The 17,936-nt window shown below is 44.7% G+C and overlaps 1 pseudogene across 1 annotated transcript; it reads right to left on the reverse strand.

Annotated features, from left to right (window-relative positions):
• Positions 1–11,946: 11,946 nt before the first annotated feature.
• Positions 11,947–13,540, reverse strand: LOC308233451 (heterogeneous nuclear ribonucleoprotein A3-like; annotated as a pseudogene). The gene is made up of 2 exons: positions 13,307–13,540; positions 11,947–12,634 (listed from the first exon to the last, which is right to left on the reverse strand). The product of its transcript is annotated as a heterogeneous nuclear ribonucleoprotein A3-like (transcript).
• Positions 13,541–17,936: the final 4,396 nt, after the last annotated feature.

A 17,936-nucleotide genomic window follows, 5' to 3' on the forward strand; every position in this document is an offset into this window, starting at 1 on the left:
GCGAGGGACGGTTAAGTGCGGTGTCTCTTCCAAAGCGGACCGGCCAGGAAACCAGGCCTTGGTGAAGAAAGGTTCTGCTGCGCGAAATTCGCCCATCCCCATTCGGGCCTCCATGTCCTCATTGCCCTTGACGCCTGGCGCCTGCCTCTCGCCCCCACATTGGCCTGGGGGGTCCCTAGCCAGAGACGAGGAACAGAGTGAGGGCACTGAACTGTTACTACCGGTGGACCGGGGGGCCCGCCCCATTTTACCATAGACACCCCCAGGTGTCCCCCACACTCTGCCCCTGATTGCAGGCTCAGGGAGGGGGTTCGGGCACCAAGCAGGGTCAATATTTGGAAAAGGGCGGCTTCTTTGAGCCCCCGAAATGTGGGACGACTTTGAGGGCCGCCGCACCGGGCTCTGAGAGGGGACTGGAAGCCCTCCCCGTCCTCCCTGGAGAGGGGCATTGGGGGTGTAGAAGTTCGGGAGCTGCTCCCAGTGAGTGGCCTGGCGTGGCCTGGGAAGGAAGGCGACCGCCCTGTTCAGACAGAACAGAGCTCTGGTCCTGAGCCTGAGGTCCCTATTGCCCATACGTCACAAGATTTAGGATTTGAAAAGATCATTTATCCAACAACTGCTAGAGATCTACTATGTGCCGGGCTCTGCTTAGCACTAGAGATTCCGTGATGGACCAGAATCCAGATAGATACAGTGCCCTCCCCTCAGCGCTGTGTTGTGGGAAAACAGACAATAAGCAAGTACACAAATGACAGACAAGACTGGTTGATTATCATTACCATTTGCTATGAAGCCAATGGAATGAAGTGATGGGGCGGGGCTAATTTCGTGTAGGTGGTGAGTCAGGACTTCCGTGACAGGTAACTAGAGCAGAGGGAATTCCAGGTAGAGGAAATAGCTGGTGCAAAAGCCCTGAGGCCCAACAACAGTCTTGATGAGCTTAGAAACAAAGGTCAGTGCAACTGCAGCAGAGGGGGGCCATAGGAGATAGTCAGCAGAGTCCATCTTGTTAGGGCCTAATAACCTATAGTAAAGTATTTAACTTCTACTCTTAAAAGTGTGATGGGAACTCGGCCGGCATGGCTCAGTGGTTGAGCGTGGACTTATGAACCAGGAGGTCATGGTTTGATTCCCAGTCAGGACACATGCCGGGTTGTGGGCTCAATCCCCAGTGTGGGGTGAGCAGGAGGCAGCTGATCAATGATTCTCTCTCATCATTGATGTTTCTATCTCTCTCTCCCTCTCCCTTCTTCTCTGAAATCAATAAAAAAATATTTTTTAAAGTGTGATGGGAACATTTGAAGAGTTTTAAACAGGAGAGTGGCAAGATCAACCAAAGGACTTGTATGCATGCATATAAGCACAACAAATGGACACAAGACACTGGGGGGGGGGGGGGGCGGGGTGAGGGCATGCGACAGGGGATAGGGAAGGCTGGGGGAAGGTCAATGGGGAAAAAAAGGAGACATTTGTACTACTACATGTAATACTTTAAACAATAAAAAAAATTTTAATTAAAAAAATGCAATTTATCCTATAGAATAAAGATGTAATATGCAAATTGACCCTCATGCCCTCATAAGATAGCTGCCTACGACCAGGCCAGCAGGGGGGCTAGTGAGGGACAACCAAACAACTGAACAAGCAGGCTGCGTGGGGTGACCAGGCCGGCAGGGAGGGGCAGTTGGCGGCAACCAGGCCAGCAGGGGGGGCAGTTGGGGGCAACCAGGCCAGCAGGGGGGGCAGTTAGGGGTGACCAGGCCAGCAGAGAGGGGCATTGTGGGCGACCAGGCCAGCAGGGGGGGCAGTTGGGGGCAACCAGGCCAGCAGGGGGGGCAGTTAGGGGCGACCAGGCCAGCAGAGAGGAGCATTGTGGGCGACCAGGCCAGCAGGGGTGGCAGTAAGAGGCGACTAGGCCAGCAGGGGGCAGGGGCAGTTAGGGGCAACTAGGCCGGCAGGGGGGGTGCAGTTGGGGGTGACCAGGCCAGCAGGGGTGGCAGTAAGAGGCGACTAGGCCAGCAGGGGGCAGGGGCAGTTAGGGGCAACTAGGCCGGCAGGGGGGGTGCAGTTGGGGGTGACCAGGCCAGCAAAGGGGGCAGTTGGGGGCGATTAGGCTGGCAGGGGGGGCAGTGAGGGGCGACTAGGCCGGCGAGGGGGGGCAGTTGGGGGCAACCAGGCAGACAGGTGAGCAATTAGGAACCAGTAGTCCAGGATCGTGAGAGGGATGTCCCGGATTGGAGAGGATGCAGGCTGGGCTGAGGGGACCTCCCCCTGCTGCACAAAGTTTGTGCACCGGACCTCTAGTGTTTTTATAAAGATCACTGTGGCTGCTGTGTGGAGAGTCAACTCTGGGAGGCAAGGGTAGAAGCAGGAAGTCCACTGAGGAGAAAAGGTCTTGGACTAAGATGGTAGGAGTGGTTGTGGTGATGCTCCTGGAGCAGTCACAAAAAGTACACATTCAATATAGAACTTACTTCCTTTTCCCCTGACACCCAAACCTCCTTCATCCCCAACCCAAGGACATTATCTACCCCAGAGAAAGAACAAATGTATTTATTTGGTCCCAAGGGACAGGGCTAGGCTCAACAAGTTTACATACGTTATTTTATTTGAACCCCCCCAGCCCAGTCCTGGTTGGTAAAAGCCTCACCTCAGTTGCAGAGCTATTGGTGGGAGTTTGGGCCACTTCTCAAATTCCTCCATTCTGCAATGTGACTTTACCTATTTGCCATTCCCTACACAAACATTGTCCCCTCACCCCCTTACCATATTAAACAAAAATAATGTTGGAAATGAGGGCAGAATATGAGATGGGAGTCTCTGAAATAGCTGGTGGAAAAGAGGTGGAAGGTGGGTGGTTTCACTCTGGGGCTTCAGGATTAGAAGATCCAGTTCTGGACAGGCTGACCCAGGCTTTTTGGCCTCTGGAGACTTGGCAGTGACACATTCAGATGAATGATCCGAGAGCTGTCTTCCTTGGCTTTGAGAGCAACCAGGCCTCCTCTTCCCTCACTTATCTCTCCCTCTCCCTCAGCCTTCATTACCCTCTTCTTCTACCTCCCTCACTCCGTCTCTCTTTCTCCACCCCCACCCACCCCACTCCTCCACACACACACATACACACACACACACACACGCACAGCCTTTTGCCCTGCATCATCAGTCTTTTATTACCTGACTCTTTGAAGAAGGTGATCCAAACATGGGCACCTTTTTCCCTTCAGTTTTGTTTTCTGAAGGATACCTGGTTCATCCAGCTCTTCAATGCTGAATAAGAGACTTCCTTCTTCCTCCTCTCACCCTTGTAAGATAAATTAGGGTTCATCCTGGTGCTGACACCTCAATTCAGGGTGTAACTGGGTAGGTGCTAGGAGGGGTAACTAGACCCAGAGTCATGCTAGAGAAGGGCTCAGAGCTTGCACTGCATGGCCTCCTCCACCAGGTAGGAATACACTTCTGCTCCACAGTCCAAGGCCAGGAGCCTTGAGTTGCTCTTCTATAGTTATCACAGTTGTCTAGTACAATATAGGGTTCCGGGATCCTTTGGTTGTTCAATGGCATTGGGTGATTAGAGAGTACTTGGCTGCCTGTATTTACCTGGGCTTGGCAGGCAACATATCTGTGGTCAGATTGTGCAAATCTGAAGAGAATGTGTAAACAGGATAAGGCTGCTTTCCAAAGGCCAAAGCCCGGAAATAGTTCCTTGTACTTCTGACCTAGTCCCCTCCCCCTTGACAGAAAGCTCCTGAGCAAATGAACAATAGTGAACTATAACTGCTGGAGGCTGATTTGCAGATGACAAAAACTGCAACCTTCCACCTGGACCAAAGACAGAACCAACCTCCAGTGCTTTGCTTCCTGGGAATTAGGAGGTCCAGCAGAATTAGTTGGACCCTCCATGGGATATTCCTTTTTCCAAGCCAGGTAGGCCCAGCCTTACAGCTCTGAGTCAATGGCGTTTCCCAGATGTAATGTAAAGTGCATGCAACATGTCATATTTGAGCACCAGACAGATACTTGTTTTAGTCCTATAACCCTCCCACATATTTTAATGGAAGAGAATGACCCCTGGTGTTGAACATTTGGGGGTTTAACTCCCTTTTCTATGGGCTATCTGTGGTCTTGAGCAAGTTTCTCCCTCTGTACAATGGAATTAATAACTACACTCCCTGCAGGGCTGATATAATGGCAACATGCAAGCTCCTCCACTCAGCCTGCTCCTGGGAAGGAAGCATCCTTCTGTTGCAACATTAACCTGCAGGGACGTGTCTGCCTCTGAGAATGGAGATTAAGTCTACAGTACACAATGGGCTCAGGAGGCTAACCAACAAGAACTCAGAAATTACAACAGAGCTACAGAAAGAAGATGTCAGAAAGCAATGAGTGTTGTGGAGAGCGGCCACAGCGTTTGGACAGGTTCAAGCTTCTGACTAATGAGAGGGCACAGTCCTCTCATGGCAAAGCCACGTGCAAGTCCTAGCTTGGAGGGCAAAGCCCTCCCAGCACAATTATAGCCAAAGGCTATAGTTGTAAGCTTGAACTTATGGTCCGAACCTGTGGTCCCACGTGGCTGAGTGATGTTGGCTTGATAGAGTTCAGGTGCATGTAATTGAGTAGATTCGAAACCCATGAGAATGTTGTAAACATCTTGACCACGCCCTTACTTTGCCTCGTGGAATCTGGCTATAAAATAAAGACACGGCTTGTAGTCCGGGGCATTGTCGCTAGCTCTCCATCAGAGAGGACAGCGTCCCACCCAGACCCAGCTTTTTTCTCTTGTCTGTCTTTTCTCAATCCTTCACCACCCCCTCTCAGGCTCACCGAATCTGGCTGAGTTGGCTCAGCACATATGGCCCCCAACGTGGGGTTGAGTATGCCATGGCGGTGCCGGCTCGGCACAGAGTGTAACAACCAAGACACCACTGATGACCAGTCTTTACTTGCCCAGTTTCAGAGGACTGGTGGCCCATTGGCCTTATCTCCTTCCTCTTCCTCCCAATCCTCACCTCTCCCTGAAAAGCAGATCTAATGATTGTCAAAAAACAAAACCAAAGGTGTAGGAGGGGAGCAGAAAGTCAGTGTTGTCTAATTTCTTCTCAACCCACTCCTCCCTGAATCTTGGTACAGTCAAGTACCCTGGGATGATAAGAGAATAACAATAGCTGGCTCTTACTGAGTGCTTACTGTATGCCAGGCATCTAGCTAACACCATACACAGATTAGCATGTGAAATTTGCACAAACCTCTGAACAACATACCAGCATTAGCAATCCCCATTCTTCAGATGAGAAAACTGAGTGTAGATCCTGTATGGTTTGCTCATGGCCTGGGAACTATAGTATGGGAGAGCACCAGGATTTGGATCAGGCTGTCTAACCCCCACCCGGTCCTCTTTATCCCCTTTTAAACAAAAAACTTAATTTCCATGGCTAAAAACCTCTTTATCTTATTTTATTTTTATTTTGAGATTTTTTCATTTAAGGTAAATCTTAATGTCATTAGTCACAAAAATATGCTAATTTAAATACCAACTTCTATTTATCTAAAATAGTGATTAGCACTGATCTTCTTATTAACTCACAAGGAAACACCTTCAAAACTGCATTTTGTTAAAGTTTCTGTACTAAAATGTAAAAAAAGTGAACTACACAAATATTGAAAAGTTAAAAATTCCTCAATTTTTTTATTCCTGGTATCACTACCACAATTTACAGGGCAATATACCTGATGTAACGAAAAGGAAAAGAAAGGCTACCATAGAAAAAAGACCTCAGGGATGTACATCTAATTGACACGACATTGCATTAATCAATAGCTGCACATTCCTCAAACTGTGGCTCTGACAGTCCTGAACAAGAAGGGTTTCCTGTTTAAGCTGCAGTCACTTTTCTGGTTGTGGATCATCATTCCTCCTCTGGCAGATTCTTACAGTTCCTCTAGTGCAGTGGTCGGCAAACTGCGGCTCGCGAGCCACATGCGGCTCTTTGGCCCCTTGAGTGTGGCTCTTCCACAAAATACCACGGCCTGGGAGAGTCTATTTTGAAGAAGTGGCGTTAGAAGAAGTTTAAGTTTAAAAAATTTGGCTCTCAAAAGAAATTTCAATCGTTGTACTGTTGATATTTGGCTCTGTTGACTAATGAGTTTGCCGACCACTGCTCTAGTGCATTTGGGACCACTGTCTCAAAGAAACCTGCAGCTTCCCTGACGGCTCCTCGCTCGCTCTCTTGCTAAGAACTGTAGCTCCTTCTCTGCTGAGTTGTTTTTTTTTTTTAATTTCTTTATTGATTAAGGTATTACATATGTGTCCTTATTCCCCCATTACCCCCCAACTCCCATTCATGACCCCACCCCCCTGTTGTCTGTGTCCATTGAATAGGCTTATATGCATGCATATAAGTCCTTTGATTGATCTCTCTCCCTTACCCCCACCCTCCCCTACCTTCCCTGAGGTTTGACGTTCTGATTGATGTTTCTCTGTCTCTGGATTTATTTTTGTTCATCAGTTTATGTTGTTCATTATATTCCACAAATGAGTGAGATCATGTGATATTTATCTTTCTCTGCCTGGCTTATTTCACTTAGCATAATGCTCTCCATCTCCATCCATGGTGTTGCAAATGGTAAGAATGCCTTCTTTTTTACTGCAGCGTAGTATTCCATTGTGTAGATGTACCACAGTTTTTTAATCCACTCATCTACTGATGGGCACTGAGGCTGTTTCCAAATCTTAGCTATGGTGAATTGTGCTGCTATGAACATAGAGGTGCATATATCCTTTCTGATTCGTGTTTCTAGTTTCTTGGCATATATTCCTAGAAGTGGGATCACTGGGTCAAATGGGAGTTCCATTTTTAGTTTTTTGAGGAAACTCCATACTGTTCTCCACAGTGGCTGCACCAGTCTGCATTCCCACCAGCAGTGCACGAGGGTTCCTTTTTCTACGCATCCTCACCAGCACTTGTCATTTGTTGATTTGTTGATAATAGCCATTCTGACAGGTGTGAGATGGTACCGCATTGTTGTTTTGATTTGCATCTCTCTGATGATTAGTGACTTTGAGCAGGTTTTCATATGTCTCTTAGCCTTCCTTCTGTCTTCTTTCGAAAAGTGTCTATTTAGATCAGTTGCCCATTTTTTGATTGGGTTGTTTATCTTCTTTTTGTTAAGCTGAATGAGTTCCCTGTAAATGTTGGAGATTAAACCCTTATTGTTGATATCATTGGCAAATATGTCCTCCCATGCAGTGGGCTTTCTTGTTGTTTTATTGATATTGATGGTCTCCTTTTCTGTGCAAAAGCTTTTTATTTTGATGTAGTCCCATTTGTTTATTTTCTCTTTGGCTTCCATTGCCCTAGGAGTACTATCAGTGAAGAAGTTCCTTCGGCATATGTCAGAGATTTTTCTGCCTGTGGATTCCTCTAGTATTTTTATGGTTTCTCATCATATGTTTAAGTCCTTGATCCATTTTGAGTTTATTTTTGTGTATGGTGTAAGTTGGTGGTCTACTTTCATTTTTTTGCATGTATCTGTCCAATTTTCCCAGCACCATTTATTGAAGAGACTGTCTTGACTCTATTGTATGTTCATGCCTCCTTTGTCAAATATTAATTGAGTGTAGTGATTTGGGTCGATTTCTTGGTTCTCTATTCTATTCCATTGATCTATGTGTCTGTTCTTGTGCCAGTACCAGGCTGTTTTGAGAACAGTGGCTTTGTAATACAGCTTGAAATCTGGTATTGAGATTCCACCTACTTTGTTCTTCTTTCTCAGGATTGCTGTGGCTATTCAGGGTCTTTTTTTATTCTAGATGAGTTTTTGGAGAGTTCTTTCTAGGTCTGTGAAATATGCCATTGGTATTTTAATGGGGAGTGCATTGAATCTATAGATTGCTTTGGGTAGTATGGACATTTTAATGATGTTGATTCTCCCAATCCATGAACATGGTATGTTCTTCCATATGTCTTCCTCTATCTCTTTTTTCAGTGTCCTGTAGTTTTCCGCGTATAGATCTTTTACCTCCTTAGTTAAGTTTATTCCTAGGTATCTTAATCTTTTTGGTGCGGTGGTAAATGGGATTGCTTTTTTAGTCTCTCTTTCTGTAAGTTCACTATTGGTGTATAGAAATGCCATAGATTTCTTGGCGTTAATTTTGTATCCTGCTACATTGCCAAATTCATTTATTAAGTCTATTAGTTTTTTGATGGACTCTTTCAGGTTTTTTTATGTACAATATCATATCATCTGCAAATAAGGACAGCTTTACTTCTTCTTTTCCAATTTGGATGCCTTTTATTTCTTCTTCTTGTCTAATTGCAATGGCTAATACTTCCAGTACTATGTCGAACAGGAGTGGTGAGAGTGGGCATCCCTGTCTTGTTCCTGTTCTTAGGGGAAATGGTTTTAGTTTTTGCCCATTGTGTATGATGTTAGCTGTGGGTTTATCATATATAGCTTTTATTATGTTGAGGTATGATCCTTCTATTCCCACCTTGTTGAGAGTTTTTATCAAGAAAGGGTGTTGGATTTTGTCAAATGCTTTTTCTGCATCAATTGATATGACTATATGATTTTTATCTCTCAGTTTGTTTATGTGATGTATCACGTTTATTGATTTGCAGATATTGTACCATCCTTGCATTCCTGGGATAAATCCTACTTGGTCATGGTGTGTGATCTTTCTGATGTAGTGCTGGATCCAATTTGCTAGAATTTTGTTGAGGATTTTGGCATCTATGTTCATGAGGGATATTGGCCTGTAATTCTCTTTCATTGTGTTGTCTTTATCTGTTTTTGGTATTAGGGTGATGCTGGCTTCATAGAATGAGCTTGGAAGTGTTCCTTCCTCTTGAATTTTTTGGAATAGTCTGAGGAGGATAGGTTTTAGTTCTTCCTTGAATGTTTGGTAAAGCTCCCCTGTGAAGCCATCTGGCCCTGGGCTTTTGTTTGCTGGAAGCTTTTTGATGACTGCTTCAATTTCTTCCATAGTTATAGGCCTATTGAGATGTTTAGATCCTTCCTGATTGAGTTTTGGAAGGTTATATTTTTCTAGGAATATGTCCATTTTCTCCAGGTTGTCCAGTTTGTTGGAATAGAGTTGTTCATAGTATTTTTTAAAAAATATATTTTATTGATATTTTACAGAGAGGAAGGGAGAGGGATAGAGAGCTAGAAACATCGATGAGAGAGAAACATCGATCAGCTGCCTCCTGCACACCTCCCACCAGGGATGTGCCCGCAACCAATGTACATGCCCTTGACCGGAATCGAACCCGGGACCCTTGAGTTCGCAGGCCGACGCTCCATCCACTGAGCCAAACCGGTTTCGGCTCATAGTATTTTTTAACAATCCTTTGTATTTCGGTGGGGTCTGTTGTTATTTCACCTTTTTCATTTCTGATTTTGTTTATTTGGGTCCTCTCTCTTTGCTTCTTGGTGAGCCTGGCTAGAGGTTCGTCAATCTTGTTTATCCTTTCAAAGAACCAGCTCTTGGTTTTGTTGATTTTTTTTTTTTTTGGTCTCATTGTCGTTTATCTCTGCTCTGATCTTTATTATTTCCTTCCTTCTGCTTACACTGGACTTTTCTTGTTGCTCTCTTTCTAACTCTTTGAGTTGTAGGGTTAGGTAATTTATTACCATTGTTTCTTGTTTTTTGCAGTAGGCTTGTAGAGCTATGAACTTCCCTCTCAAGACTGCTTTCACTGTGTCCCATAGATTTTTGGATTGTTGTGTTTTCATAGTCATTTGTTGCCATGATGTTTTTTATTTCTTCCTTGATCTCTCTGGTAACCCAGTCATTGTTTAATAGCATGCTGTTTAGTCTCCATGTGTTTGATTTTTTTGGATTGTTTTTATTGTAGTTGATTTCCAGTTTTATGGCACTGTGATCTGAGAAGATGCTTGATATGATTTCTATCTTCTTGAATTTGAAGAGACTTTGCCTATGACCCAACATATGGTCTATCTTTGAAAATGACCCATATGTACTTGAGAAGAATGTATATTCTGTGGCTTTGGGGTGAAATGTTCTGAAGATGTCAATTAATTCCATCTGGTCTAGTGAGTCATTTAGGATTGATGTTTCTTTGCTGATTTTTTGTTTAGAGGATTTGTCCAATGGTGATAGTTGGGTATTAAAGTCTCCTACTATGATTGTATTGCTGTCAATCTCTCCTTTGATATCCTTCAGGAGTTTTTTTATGTATTTGGGTGCTCCTGTATGTTTACATATGTTTACCAGAGTTATTTCTTCTTGTTGGATTGCTCCCTTTAATATTATGAAGTGGCCTTCCTTATCTCTTGTTATGTCCTTCACTTTGAGATCTAATTTGTCAGATATAAGTATTGCTACCCCAGCTTTTTTTTTTTTCATTTCCATTCGCCTGAAAAACCTTTTTCCATCCCTTCACCCTCAGTCTGTGTGTGTCTCTTTTTCTGAGGAGGGTTTCTTGTAGACAGCAGATATATGGGTTGTGCTTTCTTATCAAATCCATTACCCTATGTCTTTTGATTGGGGCATTTAATCCATTTACATTTAAAGTTATTGATAGGTACTTATTTGTCACCATTTTTATTCTTTACCTGTGTTCCTTCTTTGCTTGCTATTTCTTTTTTTCTTTACAGCAGACCCTTTAGCATTTCCTGCATTGCTGGTTTCATGGTAATAAACTCCCTTAGTCCTTTTTTGTCTGTGAGGCTCCTGATTTCACCTTCAATTTTGATTGATAGCCTTGCTGGGTACAGTATTCTTGGATTCAGACCCTTCCTTTGCATGACTTTGTATATTTCATTCCATACCCTTCTGGCCTGATGAGTTTCTGTTGAGAAATCAGTTGCTAGTCTGATGGGGGTTCCTTTGTAGGTAACTTTCTGTCTCTCTCTGACTGCTTTTAAGATTCTTACTTTGTTGTTGGTGTTTGCCAATTTAATTATAATGTGCCTTGGCATCGGTCTTTTGGGGTTCATTTTGCTTGGGACTCTGTGAGCTTCTTGGATTTGTATGGGTTTTATCTTTCCTATATCAGGGAAGTTTTCTGTCATTATTTCTTCAAACAGGTTTTCTATTCCTTGCTCAGTTTCCTCTCCTTCTGGAACCCTTATTATGCGGATGTTGTTTTATTTTGTGTTGTCCCAAAGTTCCCTTAGGCTCTTCTCCTGCTTTTTAATTTTTTTTTCTAGAAGCTGCTCTACTTGGGTATTTTTTTCTACCTTGTCTTCTAGCTCACTGATATGGTCCTCTGCTTCTTCCAGTCTACTCTTGATGCTTTCTATTGAGTTCTTTACAGCAGCGATGTCATTTTTCATTTCTTTTTGGTTCTTCTTCATTTCCTCTTGGTTCTTACTCATATTGTCGAATTTGTCTTCCATTCTTTTCAGCCACCTTATGACCATTTCTCTGAATTCTTTCTCTGACAGGTTGCTTGCCTCCATTTGGTTTAGTTCCTTTTCTGGTGATGCCTGCTTTTCTTTCATATGCGGGCTGTTTCTTTGTCTCCCCATGGTCTCTCTTCTCTGGGTGTCTGGTTATGTAGTTCTCTCTCTCCTTATCCCAGGCGAAATCTGACCTTTCTGTGGTGGCGTGTAGAGCTCCTCTGAATCCGCATGTTCGCGCCAATTGGGGACCAGTGCTCTGGGGTTTGCAGCTGTTGGGAGGGTGCCGCAGTTGTAGATTTTCAGGCTTCCGATAACATCCACTTTCCCCTTCAAGGTGGCGTGGTCTCCGCGTCCGAGCCGGTGGCTCCGGGAGGGAACCCAGCAGCAGTGGGGGCTGCCCAGTCAGGGGAGCCCCGTCCAGCAGTCCCCCACCTTCTCCTGGAGTATAGCTGTCCCTTAACTCACCAATAGACACTCCCTGTGCGACCCTCAGCTGTTCTTTCTATCTGCTCCGGGACAAGGCTCGGGACACGTCTGTCTATTCCGCCACCATTTTTTTTCCCCTCTGCTGAGTTTTTAGAACCTTCTGCTACCATATCTACCACTTCCACCACCAATTCCATAACCACCACCACAGGGGCTTCCAGAGCTTCTTCCACCAAAACTGTTCCCCTTCATGTTGTCCACTGTAATTTCCAAAACCATTTAGCTACCACCACCACCACCGTAGTTACTGCCAAGATCTCCCCCTTTATTGTAACCATCGTATGTATCCTCCACCACTGCCACCATATCCACCGCCTTGGTTTCCATATCCTGGTCTACCTCCACCACCATAGCCTCCTCTACTGCTACAACCAGACCACCGCCATGGTTGCCACCATCACCTCCAAATCCATTATATCCACCATCACCTCCTCCATAACCACCTCTGCTGCCACCTCCATAGCCTCTTCCACCAAAGTTTCCACCACCACCAAAGTCTCCTCCATGACCTATGAAGTCGCCAGATCCACCTCCACGGCCTCTTTGCGATCCATCCAGCAGACTCCATTTCTTGTTTAGAAAGGGCCTTTTTCACTTCACAGTTATGTCCATTAATAGTGTGGTGTTTCTGAACAATTTTATCAACTGTATCATGATAGCAAAAGTTACAAAAGCAAATCCTCTTTTTTTTTGCCCACTCTGCCAGTCTTCCATAACTTCTGTGTTTTCAATCTTGCCATACTTTTCAAAGTAGTCTCTCAAATTATATTCTTCTGTATGTAATGTTAACGTAAAAACCATTCAAACCTGTAAAGAATTTTGTGAGTTTATTTGAGCCAATCTGTCGACAATTGCAGGGAAGCAAAATCTCAACGATTTGGGATAATGCTCCGGAGAATGGCCAGTTCATACCTTGTTTTTATAAATTACCATCAAAAGGAAAATACGTAAGTGGGTTACATGAAATTCATTGGTAATAGATTAGGGAGGTGGGAGAAAGCAAAGCGGGGGTGGGGGGGCTGGGAGGGAACCTCTGGGATAGGATAAAAGTGAAATGATGGACATAAGCTTCTTTTACATAGATGAATACAGGAGAGTTAACATAGTTAACAGTTGATGATTAGCATGATAATAGTAACAATGAGGGAATGCAGTGGTGCCATTAGTTGTGACCTGAGGAGTCTGGAAAAAGGGAAGTTACAAGTTACCCAGACATTTCACAGGTGTGTTATCTTAGCTGTAAAAAGACAATAGGCTCAGTAAAGATGAAGTTGATCTTTGTCAGGGAAAATACTGGCCTGGGACATGACTACTCACTATAACCTGCCTGTAGTTAAATATTTCATTTCCAGACCATCCTTTGTGGTTATTTTAGGTCTTTGAGTTTGCACAACTGCCATGCAGGCCTTCCCTGAACTAGTCAGGTTAGCATGTGGCCCCTTTCGTCCACACTTCTTTAGTGTGGACAACAAAAACTTTCTTCACTGTTAGATGGGCACCAAGCTTGACAGAATCCTCTCTAGAAACAGCTCTCTTGGTTCCACCACTTGCCCATCAACCTTGTGTGGTTGGGCACACATTGCTGCATCCACCTCTTCAAGACAAGAGTAAGTCACAAAACTAAAGCCCCGGAATGCTTTGTTTGGGGTGTCTCAACACCACACAACCTGTGAGTGTGCCCCATTTCTCAAAATGTTCTCTTAAACTGTCGTCCGTAGTTTCAAAGCTCAGAGCACCAATAAACAGTTTTCTCAACTGCTCTGGTTCTTTAGAATCATGGCCCTCCCTCCCTTACCCCCTCCCCTCCGCCCCTCTCCCAGTGGACTCTGCCACAGCTGGAATTGGGCTGGGACCTACAAGCCTTTTTAAAAGAAAGGGTTTATTTGGCCATAAAAAGGACCAGGTCCTGGGACATGAAGCCTGAACCACCCACAGCAGTGCTAGGTGGGAAAGGCAACATGTCCGCTGTCCTGGAGCTGGCCATGCTTGTTTGGGGGAAGAATGATGTTGTTTGAAAGAATTTACATTGGCTACAGGTGAGGGGAGCTAATTCCAGGATCGATGAAGAGTCCTAAGGAAGAAGGGTTTGCTTCTTAGTATTGGTCATGGGCAATAGTCTAGAAAATGCAGGTGTGTAAGTAAGTGAAGGCTCCTGGGGTTCAGTGGCACCTGGCCATTGTCTTTTAGGTAATGAAAGTTAATTCAAAATTCCAACAAATACTCAGAAGTGTGGGCAGTCTTTTGTCAGCCGTTCCCAACCATTAACAGGCTGACTGCTCTCTTTCTCTCACTCTCCAGCCTCCTGTCATGTAATTTAGAACATCTCTGATTTTTTTTTCTTGTCACCCAACCTGCTTTCTGTAGCTGGGTTCTTGTCTGGAGGTCCCCTGCTTTCTATGGTCCTGGTCACTTCACCTAGACCAGGGTGCCAATGAGCTCACCTGACCAGCCATCCTGTGCTAATGGGGAAGGGCTAGAGGAAACCCTTCCCCACCCCTCCCCCTCACACACCCCAGACATTCCTCACTCCTATGCAGGATGCAGGTCCAAATCCAAAGCAAATGCCACCTCATCCTAGAGGCCTTCTTTGATTTTGTCCTGAGCTCTACACCACTTTACACCTCCCATGGAACCCTCACCTCCTTCTGGTAATAACTCGAGTCTGTATGGCACTTTAAAGTCTACAGAGCACTTTCTGACTCCTATTCCAGCCTCCCCATCCTCCTTCTCCTTGGCTTCTTAACACCTGGGAAGACACAGAGCATGGTGGGTCAGCACCTGAGTCTGGGATCCCTCTGCCAGCATCTGCTCCACCACTTGCTTGCTAGCTGCATAACTCAGGACAGTTGTTTATTTAAGTTCTCCACCTCTATCTCTTCATCTGTGAAGTGGAGATAATAATAGTGCCTCTCCTACCTGGTTGTTGTGAGGGTTGAATGAGATACACACACACACACACACACACACACACACACACACACACACACAGCAAGCAACTCAGTAAGTGTTGGTTATTGTTGTTATTATCTCACTAGGTCATACGCCAAACCCTACGGGAATAAAGAAAGCAAATCAGTTCTGTCATCCGATGTAAAAATGAGTTTAAACCAGATAATCTCTACGCTCTCTTCCAGCACCACTAAGTGCTGATTCTACCATGAGTCACAGTTATCTATGGACACATCTTAGCTCTTCTAGGCTGTAGCAACCTCCTCAAGGCCCAACCCTCAACAGGGGGACAGTGGACTGTCCTGCCAGGTCCATGTTAACATGTAATCATAGCCCATGCCTCATCCAGGCATCGGGATGAACAAACGAGAAATTCCTGTATAGCATTTAGCACAGTGCCCGGCACAAAGTAAGCTCCTAATAAAACTGTTAATGTTGTTGTCCCATCTTACAGTGAGGCTCTCTAACATGATTGTTATAAACAGAGACTCTGGAGCCATACTGCCTGGGTTCATCCTGGTGCTGACCCTGTGAGACCTTGAGCAAGTGAATTAACCACTCTGGGCCTCGGTTTCCTCATCTGTAAGACGGACATGATGCTAACAGCACATGCTTAATGAGGATGTTGTGTAATTCAAATGACTGAATCTGAGAAAGACACTTAGAACTGTGCTTGTCAAACGCTTGGCGTACATAAGAGCTTCTGGTCATCATTTACAGGTGAGGAGACCCAAGCAGTAGTGGAGTTGGGATGCAAATCTAACTAGGTGCCTGGACTATCCCAGAGCCTCAGTCCAATATTAGGCTATGTTCCTGCCCCAGGTGATCCATGTGCATTTGAACAGGAGCCTTCTCTAATAGTGGAGACCCCAGGAGTGGAGGAGAGTGAGTTAGCACCAGAGATCACTGGGGTGAGCAAGACCACAGGATGCCGTCAAATCATACCAAAGGGTGACCTTTTCCTCACCTGTGTCTGGCCCCATGGCTTTAGCATTTCATTAGGGCCACAGCCCAGAAGCCCATAAACTTGGCACCACCCACACCTGCCCTCTAGCCTGGAATCTGAAGCGAAACCCTCATTATGGACATTGATGTAACATCAAAGCTGGGCCTCAGCTTTCCAACACAGGCCCTGGCCATGAGGCGTTTTCCATTTCTGAGGCGTGATTCAGCCCAGGAGACAAGACCCAACAGGCACAGCACATATCAGAGGAGGGCGGGCTGGATGGTGGATGGAGGGGAAGAAAAACAGACGCGTTAGTGCTGGGTGGGTCTCACAGCTGCTGAGCTGCGAGGGGGAGGGGAGCAGGAGCAAGCAGAGCGAGCATGCCTGCTGAAGGAGCTGCACAGAACACAGCTGCCCACTGAGGAACTGATCTTCCTTGCAGTCAAATTTCTTGATTTACACATGAATCCAACTATGCTTCTAAAGCCCCAGGGAAAGAACACTAGTAACAGTTCACATTTGTGCAGCACAATATGATTTTAAAAGCCCTTTCACACCAACAGCCTTAATCTCTAGTTGCTTTTTTAAATAATTTGATTCTCTTGTTACAAAGTAGCCCGTGGTTATTGGGCAATACTGGGAAATTTTTTTAATGTAAATTAAAATTTTTCAAATATACCACTAGCAATAACATTTTCAGTAAATTTCCAACTAGTCTTTTTTCTAAGTCCACATACATATATAGTTCATTAAACAAAAGTGGACATAAAGAGTTTTATCTTTTTTTGGTCACTTGACATAAAATCATGAGCATTTTCTAATGTTATTAGTCATTCTACTGTAATAATTCAAAAAGTCTGCTTTTTGCCGGACCGGCGTGCCTCGGTGAACCAGGAGGTCTGGATTTGATTCCTTGTCAGGGCACATGCCCCCTTTGTGAGCCTGATCACCAGTAAAGGGTGTGCAGGAGGCAGCCAATCAATGATTCTCTCTTGTCATTGATGTTTCTGTCTCTCCCTCTCCCTTCCCCTCTGAAATCAGTAAACATATTTTTGTTAAAGTCTGCTTTTATTAGCATAGGTTGCCACAATTTCTGTAGCCATGCCCTAATTGTTGGACATTCAAGAAGTTGCAAACATGTTGCTATTACAAATAGCATTGTCACGAACATCCTTTTACTTATATTTTTGTCTCTATATCTAATTATGGTCTAATGATAAATTTCTGATCATTGAATTACTAGCTTGAAGGATTTGAATTTTTTTGAATACATATAGCTGAATTACTCTCCAGAAAATATATTCATTAACACTCCCTCCCACCCCCCAGAATGTACTTCTTACTCTGTTTTGAGCCAGTGAGTTAGGTAACAGGTGTCTCATGTTACAGAGGAGGAAATTGGGAACGAAGAGTTTAAGTAACTAGCTGGGGTTCACACAACTGAGACGCAAGCTCTAGCCTCCTGGATTTGCTGCCAGGGCCCTTCCCACACTGCTTCCCAGACAAGGAGCGCTCTGAAAAGGTTTCCTGAGAAATGGAGTTGTGTAAAATTCTCTTTTTGTATCCATACTTGTTGGTGTAGCCCTAGCTGGTTTGGCTCAGTGGATAGAGCCAGCCCAGGTTGGATTCCAGTCAAGGGCACATGCCCAGGTTGCAGGCTCGATCCCCAGTAGGGGGTGTGCAGGACACCGTAGAACAATGATTCTCTCTCATCACTAATGTTCCTATCTCTCTCCCCCTCTCCCTTCCCCTCTGAAATCAATAAACATCTACTGAAAAAATACTTGTTGTTGACAATATTTTTTTAAATCTTTAGCTTGTTGACCTTATTTGTGCCATGGTCCCCTTTGGCAGTCTGAGTAAGCAGCCTACCCACCCTTTCTCAGAATAAGGTATTTATATGTACATAATAAAATACATAGGATTATAAAAGAAGCCAGTCATACTAAAATATAAAAACAAAACGATGATATGGTAATACATCTGCTCCTTTATAAATGCATTAATAACAAGATCTAGCACTACATGTTGACAGGGCAGAGTTCTGAACATCCCTGGACATTCTTGCTGAGTGTGCCAGGCTGCAAGGCTTATCCATCACGTGATACTGAGCAGTTTCGGTATCTCGTCACTTAGGCAACCAGACCAGCCTATTTGCTGCTTGCTTCATTTACTGCTTAAAAAG

Source organism: Plecotus auritus (assembly GCF_963455305.1).
Source record: "Plecotus auritus genome assembly, chromosome: 1".
Taxonomy (NCBI): Eukaryota; Metazoa; Chordata; class Mammalia; order Chiroptera; family Vespertilionidae; genus Plecotus; species Plecotus auritus.